Raw genomic sequence first — 10000 nt, 5'->3', positions numbered from 1 at the left:
GAAGGGATCAGTTATTAGAAAAGAAAAAAGATCTAATAGGAACTATAGAAAGAAGAGATCAGCTATCAGAAAAGAAAAAGTAATCTAATAGGAAATACAGAAAGACCATCAGCTATTAGAAAAGAAAAAGTAATCTAATAGGAAATACAGAAAGAAGAGATCAGTTATTAGAAAAGAAAAAATGATCTAATAGGAAATACAGAAATAAGAGATCATTTATCAGAAAAGAAAAAATAATCTAATAGGAAATACAGAAAGAAGAGATCATTTATCAGAAAAGAAAAATAATCTAATAGGAAATACAGAAAGAAGAGATCATTTATCAGAAAAAAAAATAATCTAATAGAAATACAGAAAGAAGAGATCATTTATCAGAAAAGAAAAAATAATCTAATAGGAAATACAGAAAGAAGAGATCAGTTATTAGAAAAGAAAAAATGATCTAATAGGAACTACAGAAAGAACAGATCAGCTATCAGAAAAGAAAAAATAATCTGATAGGAAATACAGAAAGAAGGGATCAGTTATTAGAAAAGAAAAAGATCTAATAGGAACTATAGAAAGAAGAGATCAGCTATCAGAAAAGAAAAAGTAATCTAATAGGAAATACAGAAAGAATAGATCAGCTATTAGAAAAGAAAAAGTAATCTAATAGGAAATACAGAAAGAAGAGATCAGTTATTAGAAAAGAAAAAATTATCTAATAGGAAATACAGAAAGAAGAGATCATTTATCAGAAAAGAAAAAATAATCTAATAGGAAATACAGAAAGAAGAGATCAGTTATTAGAAAAGAAAAAATGATCTAATAGGAACTACAGAAAGAAGGGATCAGTTATTAGAAAAGAAAAAATGATCTAATAGGAACTACAGAAAGAAGAGATCAGTTATTAGAAAAGAAAAAATGATCTAATAGGAACTACAGAAAGAACAGATCAGCTATCAGAAAAGAAAAAAATAATCTGATAGGAAATACAGAAAGAAGGGATCAGTTATTAGAAAAGAAAAAAAGATCTAATAGGAACTATAGAAAGAAGAGATCAGCTATCAGAAAAGAAAAAGTAATCTAATAGGAAATACAGAAAGAAGAGATCAGCTATTAGAAAAGAAAAAATAATCTAATAGGAAATACAGAAAGAAGAGATCAGTTATTAGAAAAGAAAAAAATATCTAATAGGAACTATAGAAAGAAGAGATCAGCTATTAGAAAAGAAAAAAATAATCTAATAGGAAATACAGAAAGAAGAGATCATTTATCAGAAAAGAAAAAATAATCTAATAGGAAATACAGAAAGAAGAGATCAGTTATTAGAAAAGAAAAAATGATCTAATGGGAACTATAGAAAGAAGAGATCAGCTATTAGAAAAGAAAAAATAATCTAATAGTAAACACAGATAGAAGAGATCAGCTATTAGAAAAGAAAAAATAATCTAATAGTAAACACAGATAGAAGAGATCAGCTATTAGAAAAGGAAAAATAATCTAATAGGAAATACAGAAAGAAGAGATCAGTTATTAGAAAAGAAAAAATTATCTAATAGGAACTATAGAAAGAAGAGATCAGCTATTAGAAAAGAAAAATAATCTAATAGTAAACACAGATAGAAGAGATCAGCTATTAGAAAAGAAAAAATAATCTAATAGTAAACACAGATAGAAGAGATCAGCTATTAGAAAAGAAAAAATAATCTCATAGGAAATACAGAAAGAAGAGATCAATAGGAACTATAGAAAGAAGAGATCAGCTATTAGAAAAGAAAAAATAATCTAATAGGAAATACAGAAAGAAGAGATCAGCTATTAGAAAAGAAAAAATAATCTAATAGGAAATACAGAGAGAAGAGATCAGCTATTAGAAAAGAAAAAATAATCTAATAGGAAATACAGAAAGAAGAGATCATTTATCAGAAAAGAAAAAATAATTTAATAGGAAATACAGAAAGAAGAGATCAGTTATTAGAAAAGAAAAAATGATCTAATAGGAACTAGAGAAAGAAGAGATCAGCTATTAGAATAGAAAAAATAATCTAATAGGAAATACAGAAATAAGAGATCAGCTATTAGAAAAGAAAAAATAGTCTAATAGGAAATACAGAAAGAAGAGATCAGTTATTAGAAAAGAAAAAAATTATCTCATAGGAACTATAGAAAGAAGAGATCAGCTATTAGAAAAGAAAAAATAATCTAATAGGAAATACAGAAAGAAGAGATCAGTTATCAAAAAAGAAAAAATAATCTAATAGGAAATACAGAAAGAAGAGATCAGTTATTAGAAAAGAAAAAATGATCTAATAGGAACTATAGAAAGAAGAGATCAGCTATTAGAAAAGAAAAATAATCTAATAGGAAATACAGAAAGAAGAGATCAGTTATCAAAAAAGAAAAAATAATCTAATAGGAAATACAGAAAGAAGAGATCAGTTATTAGAAAAGAAAAAATTATCTAATAGGAACTATAGAAAGAAGAGATCAGCTATTAGAAAAGAAAAAATAATCTAATAGGAAATACAGAAAGAAGAGATCAGTTCTTAGAAAATAAAAAAAATGATCTAATAGGAACTGCAGAAAGAAGAGATCAATTATTAGAAAAGAAAAAATAACATACTAATAACTAAACAGATAAAAATGTAAGTAAATTATTAGAATATGCATGGAGAATTGTTTTAGGGCTGTAATACACTGCGTCTTCGTTTGAACTTTTGAGGTACCACTTGCACGACATCCTCAGGGAGATTTTGAATATAAGTAATTTGTCATTTAGATAATATAATGCATCAGATAACTGGAGAGCTAGAACTCAAAGTAAATCTAAGAAAAACAGAAGTAATGAGGACAGAGTTTGCGTAAAGGAACGAAATAACGTTAGATCAAGACAGGCTTAATCAAGTATCTTGAAAGTATTTAAGAGCAAACAATGGACAGACTGACTTCTTCTTCTTTTAGCGTGCTTTTTTCCCATTTTGTATGGGGTTAGCACGACTGACTAAGATCTGGAAATCAACTAGACTGAAACTGCGTACATTAAGGTTATACGTAAGTCTAGCAGGTCATGGTAAGTCCAAGAAACTATATCAAACAATTCTGTCAATTTGAGAAGAATTAAGAGGACTATTAAGAGCCAGAAAGTAGGAAAGAGTTTGAAATGTTACCATTAGGAAAATTCCGGGAGTTCCACGCGTAGATGAGATAGAGATGAAAGGGAGATAATTAACAATTCGTGATACTGTCAGCTAAGCTCCTGTGGGTACCAGAAGAGTTGGAAGACCCAGACCTACTTGGAGGAGAACTATAAGGAGAAAGGCTGGTGATCAGTGGACATTTGGTGAGATAAATCACAGGGAAGACATGCATGGAGGAATTCCACAAAACCCTTTTGCGTTATGTGGCAATGGAGGCGACGATGATGGTGATGATGATGAGTCCCAATTACATGGATTACAAATTCAAAACCAAGAAATATAGAGCAATTTGACACAGAATGAAAAAAATTATGCATATTGCGACTTTAAAAACAGTATTAATAAAAATTACACTCTTAACAACAAAGGATTATCAGAATGATTATAACCAATATTCCCTTTCTTGCTGGAGGATACAAGCATTGAATAATCTAAAGAAAGGAACAATTCTTTATCGACAGTGAACAAGAATTACGGCTGTTAAAGTGACGCAACTTTCTGTAACAATTGCTGTCGGTATCCTCACAGTGAAATAGAACTCTTCCTTCACAACTTGCATGACTTACCTTTTCTACCTTTCTATTCTTGGAACTGTGAAAATACAATTAATTTCTTGTTGGGTTTGATAGATATTAAATATAAAAGAATACTGAAACTAAGATTTTTATCCAATAAATACTGTTTGTGCACAAATTAAAAGAGTCAGAGAAGAATGCAGTCTTTTCCTTTTGAAGTAATATAAGTTCATGATAGTAATTTCTTAGGAGATATCAGTGCCTATTAACTCTGGACAATGCAAGGCTTTGGTGTAATCCGGCAGCAGAAACTTTTAAAGGTAGAGACGTGTACAACAACGAATGCACAAGTTTCTTCATTTAAAAGTTCCTGCTGCCGGATTATACCAAAGCCTTGCACTGTCCAAAGTTAATAGACACTGATATCTCCTTAGAAACTACTTTCATGAACTTATATCACTTCAAAAGGAAAAGACTGCAGTCTTCTCTGTTGATCTGTGCACAAACAGTATTTGTTGGCTAAAAACATTAGTTTCAATATTTTTTTATATTTAATATCTATCAAACCCCACAAGGAATTAAATGTATTTTCACGATTCCAAGTATTCAAATTGAATGTTGAAGATTTACCGTTACGAAGAACCAAAAAGAAAGAGTAAGATATTTTACTTGGTTCTTTGTCTTCAATGAGCAAGAATTTAATATCTTTGAGATAAAAAGATGAAAGGAATTAGAAAGATTTTCAATAACGTTAACGTCAGAATAACCTGATGCGTTTCCAAACGTATATTTGATTAAATAATCATTAGTTCTGAAAAATTCTCTCTCTCTCTCTCTCTCTCTCAGAAGTCTTTGAACTTCTGACTCACTGAAAAAAATGAGTGTCGTCTACTATTTTACACAAATCGGAAGTGTATCTTTTTAACAATATTTTCTTAATGATGTTTTTTCTTTTGTTATTGTTGATCATTATAACTTATTATTCATTATTCTTTTGAATACTTGAGCATTTTATAAAGCATATTAGATTTCCTGTTAACCTTGATCTAATATAAGAGCCGCTAAACATCTACTGAAAATCATAATGATTATCATACATAATTTAAAGCAATTTGGTTGAAAACAGACTTGTAAGATTTACGCTAATCCAGATTAATCAAATCGCAGAAGAACTGCTTACAGCATCTTCTAATTCACTTTTTCAGTGAAGTCAATTTTAATCTAATTTCTACCTATTTACAACTTAACATAATCTCTCAGGTAATATAATATGACTAATACGCTGAGTCCGAGAAAGTTAGCATAAGTTTTGCTTTGTCTTTTGGTTTCTTTGTTGTTGTCTTAGAATTTCTTGAAATATTGGTGTGTAAGTCCGTGTATATATTGCAATACATCACATTTGTCGTGGAACCTTATTCCACCGAGGATCTGAATACAAATAAGAGAGAGAGAGAGAGAGAGAGAGAGAGAGAGAGAGAGAGAGAGAGAGAGAGAGAGAGAGAGAGAGAGAGAATGATAATCATCTTTTTTACGGAGATGAATCAGATTCCTTCATACGTCATCAAAACGAAATCGACCTGAGGCGATTGATGTACGTCTTCTCGCAGTGGTGGAGAGAAAAGTTTGTTGGTCCGAATAATGCTAATCTGGTTAGAAAACACACACACACGCGCACACACACACACAGGTATCATACTCTCACCATCATTTCCACAAATCCCCAGGATTTGTTGATGAAATACTGATGGCTCAGCTCAGTCATATGACAGTTTCGCCGTTTCACCCTGGCGAATAATTAGCTGTAATTTGCATCTTTTGATATTGAAAGAATATCTCATACCATCTCTCTCTACAGGTTATAACTATCAAAGGAGGATTATTATCCTAAAGAAGTTTAACCAAGATCAAAGTCATCTCTAGATTCACAGATGGAGTTGAAAAGGTATGTCTTCCAAGATCAATTTAACCTCCTTGTTGAGGACAAAGGAAAAATCTACAGTTCACCCTCGTTATCTATATTAAAGATTTACGCTTCTGTTACAGGTTGCTGCAAGAAAAACAACCGGTGCTTGCATAAGCCCACATTCCTCTATTGAAAAGAACTGCTTGAAATGGGCAAGACGACGCTCAGTACTGGCACTAACCCCAGCGGGAAACTAAGTAACCGAGTAAAATTGGCATTAAAATTTTTTTCATTCAAGCTTTGTCCTTTGAATGATTTTATTTTTCTTTGCCTACATTTTTTTTACAGATATTCTTTGAATATATATTTGTAAAATGGCTTTGCAGAAATGTATATTGGGTTGATGGTTTGCATGCTTCGCAAATTTCGTGAAATACATAAATTTATCATAATTTTTCAGAAAATTTTTTATCACGAAATAGTGAACTTATGAGCATGATAAAAACCTGGCCAAAACAGTTGATTTATAGAGATCTAATTATCTGATACTACATGAAAAAAATTGTTTTACCCTTAATGGCTGCCTAGAGAACGGTGCTCGCTTACGAGTATAAAATGAATCGCTAAGTTCGTGATTATCTAAGGACACGAAATACATTAAGACTTACCGGAATTTAAACATTTTTGTCTGATTTTTGTCATATACGATTAGAAGTGAAGCACATGAGAGAGAGAGAGAGAGAGAGAGAGAGAGAGAGAGAGAGAGAGAGAGAGAGAGAGAGAGAGAGAGTTTCAAAACAAAATGACCGTTAATGGATGACTAAGAAGAGAGAGCGATCACAATCTTAAATATACAAGATGGCTCTTACATCTAAAACCGAGACTGCAACTGGAAAATTACATTCTTCAAGTTTTATTCGATGCATTGAGAAGCAGAGAAAGAAACCTCACACTGAAGAGAATATGATACCTTGAATGAACATCAGCCAATAGTATCCGACAGCTAACAGACCACTTTAGTTTTATTTCCAGGATTAAAATTATGTGCTTCAAGATCATAATGCCAAAAGGACGTAGGAAAAAGTTTTACCACAGCCTGAAGACTTATTCTGGAAGTCGATGCAATGTTGAAAGAAGCTATGTTTATAGAGGATAAATCATAAAGGTGAGAGAGAGAGAGAGAGAGAGAGAGAGAGAGAGAGAGAGAGAGAGAGAGAGAGAGAGAGAGAATACTCATCTTTGTCTGAAAGTGGCAGGTTTCGGAAAATTCTGACTAAGACAAATATACGATGCGTAGGAATTTTCAAAGGAAAGACATATTTTCGTTTGAGGGATCCTTAAAATAACAAGTAAAAATGCGCCGAAGTTTCTTCGGGGCAATCGAGTTTTCTGTACAGCCGCTACAGCGTATAATTAAGGCCACCGAAAATGGATCTATCTTTCGGTGGTTTCGGTATAATGCTGTATGAGCCGCGACCCAAGAAACTTTAACCACGGCCCGGTGTGGCCTATCCTATACCGGTGCCAGAAGCACGATTTTGACTTGCTTAACCAGAAAAAGTGCGGACAGAAAAAAGTATGGACGGACAGACAAAGCCGACTCAATAATTTTCTTTTCCAGAAAACTAAAAATGGCTTTTCAATTAAAATTTATATTCATGAATTAAGAACTATGGCAAAAATGAAAAGCATTCTCTCAAATAAACATCCTGGAAGAAAAAGGAGGACGGAAACCCATTTCAACAGACGTATTTTTTATGGAGGCGAAAGTGAATAAGGCGCCACCGGCAACGGCGTGGAAATACAATATGATTTCGGAGCAGTACGAGGCCGAATCGGTCTGGAAATCGTGGGATCCTCTGATGCATCGGGGCATGGGTGTGATATTCCTCCAACGGTATTTTTCTAAGCAAGTCATGAGATCTTTTTATTCAGATGGAGGATTTTTAAGGGACGTTTACTGCTTTACTATCGTACGAAAGGAGCGTGTCTGTAAACTACACCGCACTGCGTATAATACAAACAAATTGAGAGAGAGAGAGAGAGAGAGAGAGAGAGAGAGAGAGAGAGAGAGAGAGAGAGAGAGAGAGAGAGAGAAGGAGAAGGCATTACTTAAATATTAATGTAAAGATTTAAAAATGCTGTGGTATAATAACCTTTATATCGTGCGGAGTGAACTTTTAAGATAAATTTTTCTTAAAAAAGTAAGAGTATGCAGACCGGTGTGCAGGTTTTAAAAGGATGAATGAAAAAATGCAATTTTTTACATTTCTGCAATAAAGCTATATAAAAAGTAACAAAATACAGTGGGCTTATGATAACAATGGTCAGTACATTAATTAGCAGGAAGAGTAAACAATTTTTATCTGACCTGGAAATTTCATTCATTTCTATTAATAATCCAATACTCACACAGCACTGTTCGATTAAAGTTTTGCCTTCGTAAGTGAGTAATGTGGCGATCGTTTTCTGATTGGTAGGTGGGCCTGGGTTAATGATCCAGACTTTCCAGGTTCTCTCTCTCTCTCTCTCTCTCTCTCTCTCCTATCTCTCGCTATCTCTCTCTGACGTCTTGTAGCTCTGACCTGAGGGTACAGCACTTGTACTTATTATTATTTTCTTTTTTGTTATTCATCATTATCATCGTTGGCAATTCCTTGTTGTTTGTTGAGCAGCCATGCTCAACAAACAACACCTTTCTCTCTCTCTCTCTCCGTGCTGCGCTGCTGATAGTTGAAGATCTGAAAGTTTCCATTTAAATGGATGAATATAATTCAGCAAAATTTGTACATAAATTTGTGGCTTGTGAATATTCTGATATAGCCTTGATATTAAACCTTGGATCAGTAAAGACGATTCTTGTCCCTTCAAGTCAGCTGCTTTTGAAGGATTCACAATTCGTCACGAAACATACAAACTTTTGTACACTATGTTGGCTAATTGTTCCTTCTGTCTGTGATGAGCTACGCTGTTTTCATACAGTTCGCACCAGGTTTCGGCAGCTGAAGATTTGAGTGCTTGAGGGTCATAAGGAGTAATCCCCCTAGCATTTATTCATTTTAGAGCCTATCTTCTTTGAAGGCCTTGCCTATTGTACATGATGGTGTACTGTGATTGTTTTTCGTGGGCCCTTATTAGATGTGGTATGGATATTGAATTTTAAAATTTTTCCTTGAATGTACTCTTCTGTCATGGTCTCCCAGTGTTCACTATTGGCTGAGGGTTGCACGATTCAATTTAGTCCTTTGCTGATTAATTCCCAGCTTCTGCAAATAGCGTACGTTCAGTTCACATTAGCGAGGATGGCACATTATCCGTATTTTTCTCGGTATCCACCTTGAGTATTCAGGTACCCTTAATCTTCTACAGAGCATCAAGGAAGGATAGTCGTTCTCCAACGTTCCTCTTTGTTTTGAAACCTTCATCAGAGTTGTCACAGACAATAGAACCAATATGTCGTCGATTGATCCTACATAAATAGCAAATTTAAGGTGATCACAAAAACTTTTTTCTTTACTACGTAAAAATTTTAGCTAACTAGACTCTAAGAAGAAATCCCACTACTACACTATCTTTCAGGTGTAACAGCTACTCTTTGGGAGACGGATAGGTAGCCTCTGTAGTACAAGACAAGGACACTTTTCATCAGCACGTTGTAAAGAATGTTCAAAGGTTCAACACCTTATCTGGAATTATATTCATGGCCTCCTTTACATTTGAATTCATGAGTAAAATCTCTACATCAGTCGATGTAATGTCCCCTTGCTGGGTTGACGTCTTCAGTCTGTCAATGAAGTTCCTGACGAAAGGAGCAAATGGAATCATAGGACATCGTTTACCACTTACTTGTTATGCATTTTGGGTATTTTCCATATGGTCAGTGACATCTGGAGTATAATAATTGATCTTAAAGACCGTTAGGCTTATTGGTTTTAACAGTCTTTCAGCTGTAACCTGGAACGTAAATCTCAACCACGGAATGGCACTTACCTTTTCTTGGGCTTTATTCGCTACTCCTCTTCATTTTTTTTTAATGAAATAGCAAAGTATTTTTTTAGAGTTTGATTTTTTTATTTATTTCCAAGACCTAATCACATATCCTTTGCATATTTCCTTTAGGGTGATATAATGAGTTATTTTATGGAAACGATGAGTTCAAAATATTGCGCTCCTAGTTTTAGTTTTGAATAGTTCCTTTTCTTTGATTTAGAGGCGGCGTATTTAATTTCCAATTTTATATAGCAAATTAAGCTCTTATTTATCATACTACATCTTTGACTAAATCTATTTAACATTTTCTATGATTACGACTTTGAAAAGAGTTGGATTACATTTCTTTATTAGTTTTTAGCAGAGTACGCTAAGGAATGCTATCACCTTAAGCACAAATGTGTACACAAAGA

Source organism: Macrobrachium rosenbergii, chromosome 14 (assembly GCF_040412425.1).
Source record: "Macrobrachium rosenbergii isolate ZJJX-2024 chromosome 14, ASM4041242v1, whole genome shotgun sequence".
Classification (NCBI taxonomy): Eukaryota; Metazoa; Arthropoda; class Malacostraca; order Decapoda; family Palaemonidae; genus Macrobrachium; species Macrobrachium rosenbergii.
The sequence above is the reverse complement of the archived record's forward strand: the minus strand, read 5'-3'. Positions refer to the sequence as shown.